We start from the raw sequence: 13,462 nt of genomic DNA, 5'->3' as shown, positions 1-13,462 counted from the left end.
ACCCACTAGGATGGCAGGAATCAAAGAGAAAGATAACAAGTGTCATGAGGATGTAGATAAATCTGAACCCTCATATCCTGCTAGCAGGAATGTGAAATGGTGTGGCTGCTTCAGAAAATAGGCTGGCAGTTCCTCAAATGGGTAAGTGTGAAGTTACCATTGACCCAGCAATTATACTCTTAGGTTCCAAGAGAATAGAAGCATATGCCCACACAAAAAATTTTACACAAATGTTCATAGCATTATTATTCGTAATAGCCAAAAAGCAGGAAAGACCTAAATCCAACATATGAATGGATAAACGTGAAAAATCTATACAATAGCATTATTCAGCAATAAAAAGGAGTGAAGAATGCATATGTGCTACATCATAGGTGAATCTTGAAATTGTGATGCTAAGTGAAAGAAGCTAGTCACAAAAGACCCTATATTATATGATTCCATTTACATGAAATATGCAAAATGGGCAAACGTATAGAAACAGAAAACAGATTAGGGATTGCCTGGGGCTGAGGGAGGGGACTGGGGAGAAATGGGGAATGACTTCTAGTAGTTATCAGGGTTTCTTTTTGGAGTGATGAAAATACTCTAAAATTGATTGTGACAATCATTGCAAGTATCTGTGAATATACTAAAAACCAATGATTTGTACACTTTAAATGGGTGAATTGTATGGTGTATAAATCATAACACAGCTTATTTTTTAACGGTGAGAAAAAAAATAAATCTCGTGTCCTTCATATTGCACTTTTATAAACATACTCACCTTCTTCCCAACCCTCCCTATCCCTATTTCTACTCGGTGACAATCACTAACCTGCCTTCCATTTCCAAAGTTTTGTTGTTTCAAAATTGTTACATAAATGGAATCATACAGTATGTAACCTTTTGGGATTGACTTTTTCTACTCAATTCTTTGGAGATTCATGGAAATTGTTGCATGTATCAACATTCCTTTTTATTTGTTACTCTTGGTATGAATGTACCACAATTTGTTTAACAATTCACCTGTTTAAGGACATCTGTGATGATTCCAGATTTGGGCTGCTACAAATAAAGCTTCCATGAATATTTATGTACAAGTTTTTGTGTAAACATAAGTTTTCATTTCTCTGGGGGAAAATGCCCAAGAGAGCAATAGCTGGATTATATGATAATCACATATTTCATTTTTTAAGAACCTACCTAACTTTTTTCCAGAGTGGCTATATGGTTTTACATTCCCACCAGCAATGTATAAATGATCCAGTTTCTCCACATCCTCACCAGAATTGGTGTTATTATTTTTTATGTTAGTCATTCTGATAGGTGTATAGCTGAAATCTCATTGTGGTCTTAATTTGCATTTCCTTGATAGCTAATCCTGTTAAACATCTTTTCATGTGCTTTTCTACCGTTTGTTTATCCTCTTCAGTGAAATAAATGTCTATGCATGTCTTTTGCTTATTTTCTAGTTAGGTTGTTTTTTACTGCTGGGTTTCAACATTCTTTATATATTCAAGATGTAACCCTTAGTTGGATAGGTGTTGTATTGTTTTCCTATGGCTGCTGTAACAGATCACCACAAAGGGGGTGACTTAAAAAAATAGAAGTGTATTCTCCCCCAGTTCTAGAGGCTAGAAGTCTAAAATCAGGGTATCCGCAGGGTATTACTTCTCGAAGAAAAGCCTTTCTTTGCCTCTTCCCGCTTCTAGTGGCTGCCAGTATGCCTAAACTTATAGTCACCTCTCTCTCTCTCTGCTCAATCTTCACATCTCCTTCTCCTCTGTGTGTTTACCTGGTGGCTTTGCATTAGTCCACTCTCTACTTCCATCTTCACATCATCTTCCTTTCTCTGTGTATTTGTAAAATCACTGTCTGCCTTTCTCTTACAAGGATTCTTGTGATGGCATTTAGGACCCACCTGGGTAATCAAAAATAATCTCCTTATCTCAAAATCTTTAGCTTAATTACATCTAATTAATTAGATATGATTAGGCAGAAAATTACCCCTTTTATTGTCACATTCTATGTATTTTGAAAACATTAATTAATGTTTTTAAAAGATTTTTTATTTATTCATTTGAGAGAGTGTGTGTGAGTGAGAGCACGAGAAGGGGGGGAAGAGTCAGTGGAAGAGGGAGAAGCAGACTCCCCGCTGGGCAGGGTGCCAGATGCAGGATTCAATTCCAGGACCCCGGGATCATGACCTGAGCCAAAGGTAGACACTTAGCCGACTGAGCCACCCAGGTGCCCCTAATAAAAGTTTTAAAGGAAAAAAAAAGACCCTGTTTCCAAATAACACTTACAAGTTCCAGGGATTGGACTTGATAGTTTTAAGTATCCATTATTCAGCCTACTACAGGTGGTTTGCAAACATTTTCTCCCAGTCAGTAACTTGTCTTTTTATCCTCTTAACAGGACCTTTCACCGAGCAAACTTTTTTTTCATTTTCATGAGGTACAATTTATCAATTCTTCTTTTTATGGATGTTTTTGGTGTCCAGTGGTTTACCTTTTTTAAGCTGGCCTACCTGAGAAGCATATAGGTGAGACCCATCTATTTCACAGCGCTGGCTGAAGAGTCATGTCTGCAATCTAAGGCAGTTATTACAGGAGTAAATGTGGGCTGAAATGGAATTTAAAGCAAATTTATTTGTGACCTTTTTATATGTGAAGGCCTTGATGGCAAGAAAGCATACTGACACAGATAAAGCTATATGTTAAAAGGCAAAAGACAATTAACTAAAGGGAACTGAACCCAGCCAACCTGTCCTAGCATATAGTAGCAGAGGAGTTAGAATCAAACTGAATCTTGAGGAACAAACTAACAAAGTAATTCTAGCATAGATCATGAACCTGAGAAAAAATAGTTATAAAAAAATTATTGCAACAATTGATGAAATTTGAATACAGATTATAGGCTAGAAAATAGTGTTGTATCAATGTAAAATTTTCTGATTTTGATCATTGTACTGAGATTATGGAAGAGAGTATCATTTATTCCTAGGAAAGATATGTAAGGTTTTTAGCAGTAGGAGCACTGTCTCCTACTTACTTTCAAATGGAATAGATCTGTTCCCAGGTAGAGATAGAAAAGTAGATCACTCGGGCGCCTGGGTGGCTCAGTTGGTTAAGCGGCTGCCTTCAGCTCAGGTCATGATCCTGGAGTCCTGGGATCAAGTCCCGCATCAGGCTCCCTGCTTGGCAGGGAGTCTGCTTCTCCCTCTGACCCTCTTCCCTCTCGAGCTCTCTATCTCTCATTCTCTCTCTCTCAAATAAATAAATAAAATCTTAAAAAAAAAAAGAAAAGAAAAGAAAAGTAGATCACTCTCCAGAAAGGAGATTAGGACCTAAGTGGTCAAGAGGGTGGATGACCAAGAGACCAGTTGTTCTAGAAGTGGTCATTTACAGCAGTGGTTCTCAGACTTGGCTGTATGTTAGAATCACCTAGAAGCTTTTAAAAATCCCTAGTGCCTAAGTTTCACTCCATCTATGTACTTACCAAATCAAGATATCTGGGGATGGGTACTAGATAGTAATTTTAAAAGTCCCCACATGATTACAGTGTGCACCAAGTTTGAGAATCACTGTCTTAGAGTTTTGCTACTCAAAATATGCTCCACTGACCAGCAGCATCAGCAACACCTGGGAGCTAGTTAGAAATACAGAATCTCAGGCCCAGCCTTACATCTAGTGAATCAGAATCTGCATTTTAACAACATGGCCAGGTGATTTATGTGCACATAAAACTCTGATGAACATCAGAATCACCTGGAGAACAAATATAGATGAGAAAGGCCCAGGTTTGTTGAGGTAGAATAAGGCCTGCACCTCTGTGTTTTTACCAAGTTCCTCAGTGAAAGAGTTTGAGTATCTATTGCAATCTGTCTCTTAGGTAAGGTAAAATTAATCTTCCCTCAGTGCACATTTCCATTCTCCCAATCTGGCAAAGTTAGCCAACCACTGTCAGATGGAATAATTCACTATTAATGTTCTGCAACTTAAGCAATTTACTAGTAAAATCTACAAGTGCCTAGAATTAACCATATTTTATTTTTATTATAACTCCATACGAAATCATGACCAAAATTTTACGCTATTAATAAACAATGCATTCCTATTTGAGCAAAATAATATTTAAAGGAAAGAATGCTGGAAAAATAGTAAATTAGAATGGTTTCCTATTTCACATTGCACAGGAAACTGATATATTTCATATGTAACTAGACATGCTAATATAATACCACTGCCATAGGTAATCTAAGAAATAATTAGTTTGGAGTTTTATAAGTATGTGGACATCTCTTGACTATTCCAGAAACCACCTTCTCTAATTGTTGTACCTCCATTGGCCTCTTTCTCAGTTATCAGCCCCCTTTTGCTCTAATACCTAGTACCATCTTAAAGCAAAATTACCTTCTCTCAGTGCACATTGCCAGTCTAGTCTTTCAGACCTAAAAAAGATCCTGTTTATTTGAAGAAAATTGTTTTGAAAGAAATTATAAAATAACATCAAACGGAATTAAGATTTCCAAGGATAAACACAAATGTGTCAAAATAGTGTCAAATGTAGACACTTGAGAATATTTATATAATAGAAATAAATATTGAATAAACATGTTTCTAGTCAAAATGAATAGAGCTGAGTGTGTATGATTTAGAAAGTTTTTTTTTTCTTAATGAAAGGAAAAACTGTATCAGAGTTTCAATCTCTGTTTAATTTCACTTAAAAGTTGGAGTTAGAAGATGGTGGAAAAAGGTAGCAACTGAAATTTCAGAGTTTCAGGACTTTTAATGCAATTTTAAAATAATCTTTCTGATTCTGTTGTTTTTATCCCTCCTTTGCACTAGAATAATTAGCCATACAGCTCTATAATGGTGGTTAAATTAGGTGAGGTGGTTAATGAGGTGAGGCAGGAATATATTGTCAAGGGGAAATATAAGAAACCACTTTAAGAAACTGTGAGACTTTCAATAAATGACATACCTCCAAAATCTATTAACTAAAAGGAGATTGAACAAAACAAACTAATTTTAATTCAACTTCAACATTCTTATTATTCCTTTAATACTTATAACTTTTACTGATCTATAAGTGCTTCCTAGTTCATTACATCAACACATAACACAAAAGCAAACTTATCCACAAAATAGAATAACATTAGTGATTTGTGTTTATTACATAAAGCTTTAATGAAAATGACACATCTTGAACAGACATTCTCCAAAGAAGACATACAAATAGCCAACAGACACATGAAAAAAATGCTCCACGTCACTCAGCATCAGGGAAATACAAATTAAAAAAAAAAAAAAATGAGATGCCACCTGACACCAGACAGAATGGCTAAAATTAACAAGTCAGGAAACGACAGATGTTGGGGAGGATGCGGAGAAAGGGGAACCTTCCTACACTGTTGGTGGGAACGCAAGCTGGTGCAGCCACTCTGGAAAACAGTATGGAGGTTCCTCAAAAAGTTGAAAATAGAGCTACCCTATGATCCAGCAATTGCACTGCTAGGTATTTACCCCAAAGATACAAATACAGTGATCCGAAGGGGCACCTGCACCCCAGTGTTTATAGGAGTAATGTCCACAATAGCCAAATTATGGAAAGAGTCCAGATACCCTGATGTCCATGGACAGATGAATGGATACACAGACAATGGAATACTACTCAGCCATCAAAAAAAAAAAAACAAATGAAATCTTGCCATTTGCAACAACGTGGATGGAACTAGAAGGTATTATGATAAGCAAAATAAGTCAATCAGAGAAAGACAATTATCATATGATCTCACTCATATGTGGAATTTAAGAAACAAAACAGAGGATCATAGGGGAAGGGAAAGAAAAATAAACAAGACAAAATCAGAGAGGGAGACAAACCATAAGAGACTCTTAATCATAGGAAACAAACTGAGCGTTGCTGGGGGGAGGTGGGCTAACTGGGTGATGGACATTAAGGAGAGCACGTGATATAAGGTGCAGTGGGTATTATATGACTGATGAATCATTGAACTCTACCTCTGAAACTAATAATATACTATATGTTAATTATTGAATTTTAATTTTAAAAAACCCATAGAACATATAACACCAAAGGTGAACCCTAATTTAAACTATGAACTTTGGATAATAATGATGTATCAATGTAGATTCATCAGTTGTAACAAATGTACCACTCTGGGGCAGGATGTTTATAATGGGAGAGGCTGTGCATCTGTGGGGTCAAGAGGTATATAGGAACTCTGTACTTTCTGTTCAATTTTGCCACGACCCTAAAATTGCTCTGAAAGTTAAAGTTTACTAATTTAAAACAAAAAACAAAAACAAAACAAAAAAGAAAATGACACATGTCTGAGAGGTGTGCATTTCCTCCCCTATGGTATGCCTATGACATTCATAACAAATTGACAATGACATTATTTCCCCTGAGTACAATACTAACTCAGAATCCTTCTCAACACAAAGTTCAGACAGTCATTGCTTCATTCATTCATTCATTCATTCATTCATTCATGCAGCAAAGCTTTTTTCTGTGCCTCTTCTGGGATCCAATATAAAACAAGACAGACACAGCCCCTGTCATCATAGAGCCTACAAGGAAAGAGAGACATTGAAATAAGTAATTAAGGCATGATGTAATGTGACATGAAAGATGAAACCATTTCTGCTATACCAGGTTTAGGATTTAGACTCCTCTTAAACTAGAAGCTTAAGAAAATATGTCATGAAACTTACATAGTCCCCTATACAAGGACTTCCACTCATATTAGATATTGTAAAAGGGAGATTGATTTGAAATGTTCATTATAGCTGTACACACTGCTACTCCAATAATATTCTATTATTAAGAGAGAAGAAGGGATATCAGGTAGCCAACAGAGTTTCTGCCTTAATGTTTAAAAATACATTTGTTCTATAAGGCACCTGGGTGGCACAGTCAGTTAAGCATCCAGCTCTTGATTTTGGCTCAGGTCATGATCTCAGGGTCCTGAGGCCTGCCTTGGGCTCCATGATGGGCATGGAGCCTGCTTAAGATTCTCTCTCTGCCCCTCCCCACCACCCCCCTCGCTCTCTCCCTCTCAAAAAAAAAAAAAAATTGTTCTGTGAATGAATGAAATTTTTATTAAACTCATCCATTGTTTCCATTTCCTCAACTAATAACATTCATTTTCTTTTTTAAAGATTTTATTTGTTTTAGAGAGAGAGCATGAGCAGGGGGAAAGCGAGAGGGAAAGGAAAAGAATCTCAAGCAGACCCCCAGCTTAGAATAGAGCCCAAAGCAGGGCTTGATCCCAGGACCCCAAGATCATGACCCTAGCCAAAAGCAAGAGTCCAATGCTCAATCAAATGAGCCATCCAGGTGCCCCAATATCCATTTTCTAAGTCTCATTTAGCAATACTCATTTCCTTATTATCTCGGTCATTAGCATTCTTAGTTAATTACATAATTGTTACATAACTTTACACAAGTGTGTACTTGTTTTCCCAAATAAATTAAGTCCTATGTGTATACATTGTTCTTTTATAGAATACTATCAATGTGCTATAAACTGCCTCACTAAATAAATGTGTTAGTCTGTTTTGGCTGCTATAACAAAGTATCACTGTCCTGGTGACTTATAAACAACAGAATTTTACTTCTCACAGTTCTAGAGACTAAGAAATCCAGGATCATGGTGCTGGCAGATTCAGCTTTTAGTGAGGGCTCCCTGGTTCACAGCCAGTGACTTCTCCCTGTGTCCTCACATGGTGGAAGGGGCTAGGAAGCTCTGTGGGATTTCTTTTATAAGAGCATTATTCCCATTCATGAGGGCTCTGCCTTCATGACCTAAATACCTCCCAAAGGCCCCACCTCCTAACACAATCCCATTGGGCATTAGGATTTCAAACATAAGAATTTGGGAAGAACACAAACACTCAAACTGTAAGTTATTCCCATTATTTGAAGGAATAACATACTTCAGAAAAGAGATAAGGGAAATAACCACTTTCTATTGTGACAATTAATTACTACATGTCTCAAATTGTTTTAAGTGTGTTCCTACTATGGATTTTTAAAAGTATATCAACATCAGTGAAAATAAAAATCAGAAAGCTCCGGATAATTCTAGCCAATCATAATCCCATTAAACATATTTTAAGAAGGTGGAATTTGCATACATGACAAAGCAAAGGGATAGAAAAATATATTGCACACAAATGAAAACCAAAAGAAAGTGATGGTATCTATACTTAATTCAGACAAAACAGACTTTGAGCAATTACAAGAGACAAAAAGTTCCTCAATTCATTAAGAGGACATAACAATTGTAAATACACATGTATCCAACATTGGAATACCTAAATATATTTGGCAAATACTAATACTTTGAAGGGAGTAATAGGCAACAATACAATAATAGGAGGAGAATTTAATACCACACTTTCAGCAATGGGTGATAATCCAGATAGAAAAATCAATAAGGAAACATAGGATTTGAACTATACTTTAGATCAAATGGACCTAAAAAACATATACAGAACATCCAACAGTAGCAGAATATACATTCTTCTCAAGAACATATGGAACATTCTCTAGAATAGACCATTTCTTAGGTCACAAATCAAGTCTTAGCAAATTTATAAAGACTGAAGTCATACCAAGTATCTTATCCAACCACAATGGTATGAAACTAGAAATCAATAATAGGAGGAAAACTGGAAAATTCACAAATAAGTAAAAATTAATGCACACCTGAGCAACCAATGGTTCAAAAATGAACCCAAAAGGGAAATCAGGCCACCCGGCTGGCTCAGTTGGTAGAACATGCAACCCTTGGTATCAGGATTTTAAGTTCAAGTCCCATGTTGGGTGTAGAGATTACTGAAAAAAGGGTATGTGCTATGGTGAGCGTTGTGAATTGTGTAAGACTGATGAATCACAGACCTGTACCTCTGAAAGAATAAATGCACTATATGTTAAAAAAAGAAGAAGACGACAGTAGGAAGGGAAAAATGAAGGGGGAAATCGGAGGGGGAGACGAACTATGAAAGACTATGGACTCTCTATGGAGAGGGGGGTGGGGGGATGGGTTAGCCTGGTGATGGGTATTAAAGAGGGCACGTATTGATTGGAGCACTGGGTGTTATATGCAAACAGTGAATCATGGAACACTACATCAAAAACTAATGATGTAATGTATGGTGATGAACATAACAATAAAATAAAATTTTTTAAAAAGATCAAATGGGTTATAATCAGATTCAAATTTTACTTTTCCAAGCCAATCTGCATTTGGGGGGGAAATATAATTGGGTTTCAATTTCCCCCAAATAGGCATAACATGATGTATTAATAAAAACACATTCTTTCTTATTCATAATCAAGGCTATGTGGTTCTCTAATATAACTCTGGCTAAAAATTCTATAAATTTTTGTTGTGACTGTAGAAATTTTGTAGTAGATAAGGTCTCTTCTATTAAGGTTCACCTGCAATCTTTCACTGATGTCTTTTCCAATAAACCAAATCTCTAGGTTTTAATATATGGACCCATTGTCTTCTTTTGGAAGTGGATCTCAGAAAACTTTTTGGATTGGTGGAAATAAGTATTTGAATATTGCATTTGTATCTTACAATAATGAACCATATCATGATTATTTAGGACAGGATAAATAAGATGAGGTCTCATTTCAAGAGGCATATTGCAGGTAGGAGTTTCCATCTAAGTAGGGCTCTATATAGTGTGAGCAATCAGATATTTAATAAGAGGTATTTCTACGGAATCCAAAGAGAAACAGGTTCACAGTTGGAGCAAATTATAAACTAGTTTATAAATGAGTTTCTGAGTCTAAAGAGCAGTCAGTGAAGAACATTTCTAGATTTGAGCTGGAAGCACCTTTAGATGGTGGAATGAAGATGGCAGTTTCAATCTGATGGATTTTCCTGGTTTGCGGCTTTAATGTCTGATGATATCAGGGTGTTCTGGTGAACTGTCTAAGCAGCCTACACAGAGATAGGTATAAAGATTGTGCATATATGATCTATTGTGGTGATACCTCTGAAGTCTTGCCTGTTTTCCTTTGTTTTCTATTTTGTTTTGTTTAACATTCCAAGTTCTCCCTTCCATCTGTATTGATTTCAAGATTTCACACAGAAAACTCTTGGGGATTGGAACAGCAGCAATTGTATCACACTGTTTTAAGAACTTCAAGTTTCAAAAGCAAATTATTTTTAAAGTTCTGACTTGAGTTAGATACAGGGACAAAAATAGCACACACTTGAAGGTTACATGGTCTACAAATGGTGGCAATATTTTCCTTTACAGAGTAGTTTTGTGGGTATATATTTTTAAAATACTCAAAAAGCCTCAACCTCAAACAGTAATAAACATAAGCAAAAGTGATTTAACTCTTAAATATTCAGAAAAACCTCTCTGCCCATACAAGTGAAAGAATAAGTTAACACTTTCACATGCATGCATATATACATACATACGGATTTGTTCATACAAGTAGCTAAAATCTGCTATTCCAGCCCTCATGTAGTTGTCCCCCTTCAGCTAGTTAGGACATGGACAAAAGGGCAGTTTTGGTTTTCAGTGATTCTAAGTCACAAGTGTAGGAGAAAAGTGAGCTTGAAGAGTTGTAGCCATATATAAGAGAACTCGAACTAGAAGAAGCAGAACTCACGGTCCAATACAGTTTACAGGTTAATAACAAAACCCCAAAGACAATGAGCAGAAACAGAATCTGTAATGGGCACACCATAGTTTTCTATTGAAATGCAATTTTTCTCTCTATAGTCACCCCATTTTTACCAAAGACAATTACAGTAACTCTGATTTGTTTGTGAAATAAGTCTAGTCTCATTAGATCTGGCCTGGTTATTTACACAAGTGCAGCAAGAATAGTGATTTTATGCACATTTAAAAATATTAAATTTCAGTTAAAGTTTTGCTGATATCCAAGGGGCTTCATTGGCTCCATAAAGTCAACTTCAGTTTTAAGAAAACTGTCTGGTAATAATCAATCTCAGATTAGGTTTTTAAAAGTTTCTTGAGGCTAAGATGTGTGAAAGTTCAGTGAGACCCAAAGTGAATATACAAGTTCAAAGATAAAATCATTAGGAATTTTGAACAGAATAGAGAGCGCAGAAATAAACCCATGATAATATGGTTAATTAATCTTTGACAAAGGAGGCAAGAATATGCAATAGGAAAAAGACAGTCTCTTCAACAAATGACGTTGGGAAAACTGGACAGCTACATGCAAAAGAATGACTACCTTCTTACACCATACACAAAAATAAACTTAAAATGGATAAAAGACCTACATGTGAAACCTGAAACCATAAAAATCCTAGGGGAGAACACAGGCAGTAATTTCTCTGACATGAGCTGTAGCAATATCTTTCTGGATATGTCTCCTAAGGCAAGGGAAACAAAAGCAAAAATAAACTCTTGGGACTACATCAAAATAAAATCTTCTGCACAGCAAAGAAAACAATCAACAAAACTAAAAGACAACTTACTGAATGGGAGAAGATATTTGCAAATGATATATCTGATAAAGGGTTAGTATCCAAAACATATAAAGAAAATATACAAGTCAATACCAAAAAAACAAAACAAACAAAAAAACACCAAACCCAAATAACCCAATTAAAAAATGGGCAGAAGACATGAACAGACATTTCTCCAAAGAATACATACACATGGCCAACAGACACATGAAAAGGTGCTCACCATCACTCATCATCAGGGAAATGCAAATCAAAACCACAATGAGATAATCACTTCATACCTGTCAGAGAGCTAAAATAAAAAACTCAAGCAACAAGTCTTGGCAGGGACCTGGAGAAAAAGGAACCCCTGTGCACTGTTGGTGGGAATGCAAACTGGTACACCCACTATGGAAAACGGTATGGAGAGGCGGTGTGGATGGGTGGCTCAGTTGGTTAAGCCTGAATCTTCGGCTCAGGTCAAGGTCCGGGGGCCCTGGGATCAAGCCCTGCATCGGGCTCCCTGCTCAGACGGGAGTCTGCTTCTCCCTCTCCCTCTGAGGCTCCCCCTGCTTGTGCTCACTTGCTCTCTCTCACTTTCTGTCAAATAAATAAGTAAAATCTCTAAAAAAAAAAAAAAAGGAAACAGTATGGAGATTCCTCAAAAGATTAAAAATAGAACTACCATATGATCCAGTAATTCCCCAAAAATACAAAAACACTAATTTGAAAAGATATATGCATCCCTACGTTTATTGCAGCATTATTTACAATAGCCAAATTATGGAAGCAATCCAAGTGTCCATCTATAGATGATTGGATAAAGAGATAAAGAGATAAATACACACACACACACACACACACACACACACACATACAATGGAATATGACTCAGCGTCGACTTTTAGTTTTGGCTTAGGTCGTGATCTCAGGGTCGTAAGATCAAGCCCCATGTCGGGCTCTGTACTAAGCACAGTGTCTGCTTGGGATTCTCTCTCCCTCTTCCTCTGCCCCTCCCCCATCTCTCTCTCTCTCTCTCTCTCACTCTCTCTCTCAAATAAATCAATCTTTTTTAAAAAAAGGAATTTCAAGATAGCAACAGAGCACTAAACGAAGTATGAAGCCCTTCTGAGCACAGAGCCCCAAGTATAAAGTATGTGTGTCATGGAAGCCATTTACTGAGCATCCTGAACACGATATGGCAATAAGGCAACAAGAGACACAGATGGACACACATATTGCACGTTATCTCATTTGTTCATGTGCATGTTCCATTGTCTTATCAGACTTCACTTACAAATCACAAGCTCAAATATAAATTATTAAGCATTTCAAACTTTTCTTTTTTCGCCATCATCCTGCTGTGTGTGGCTGTTTCTCGCCATGTCTTCTCACAAGACTTTCAGAATCAAGCGATTCCTGGCCAAGAAACAAAAGCAGAATCATCCCATTCCCCAGTGGAATCGGATAAATACTGGTAATAAAATCAGGTACAACTCCAAGAGGAGGCACCGGAGAAGAACCAAGCTGGGTCTATAAGGCGTCACACATCATGAGATGACACACCTAATTGGCACCACATATTTAATTAAGCTGCATGAAGATCATGTGTTCTATCACTCTGTAAACATCCTTCCTACCTGGCCAACAGACATGTTTTATCAGGGAAATGATTTTTCTCTGTTACTATGCCTCTGCACCAGGTTGGTTCAGTAATAAATGTGAGACCTTTCAGGGGGAAAAAGAAAAGAAAAGGCATTTCAAAATGGTAAGAGCAGAACCTTAAACCAAGTACAAGGCCTTTCTGAGCACAGGTCACATGCTCATTAAGCCAGCCCTGTTCTCACTTTCTAATTCATATCTTCTGGCCTCAAGCAATAAAAAAAAAAAAAATTTAATTTAATTTGTGATCCTTTCTCCTATTCTTTTTTTAATCTTCTCAAATGACTGTCAAATTTAATCATAAATATCCCAACTGCAATTAGTTTTATC

At 36.7% G+C, this 13,462-nt stretch overlaps 1 long non-coding RNA gene across 1 annotated transcript in view; it reads right to left on the bottom strand.

Moving 5' to 3' along the window:
- The window catches only part of LOC141374134 (uncharacterized), a 219,918-nt gene that overhangs the window by 202,254 nt on the left and 4,202 nt on the right, over positions 1-13,462 (bottom strand). The window lies entirely within an intron of this gene.

This window comes from Callorhinus ursinus, unplaced genomic scaffold (genome assembly GCF_003265705.2).
Source record: "Callorhinus ursinus isolate GAN/ISIS: 27379988/994484 unplaced genomic scaffold, GSC_fseal_2.0 scaffold1, whole genome shotgun sequence".
NCBI lineage: Eukaryota > Metazoa > Chordata > Mammalia > Carnivora > Otariidae > Callorhinus > Callorhinus ursinus.
This window is presented reverse-complemented; position numbering and strand designations above follow the sequence as displayed.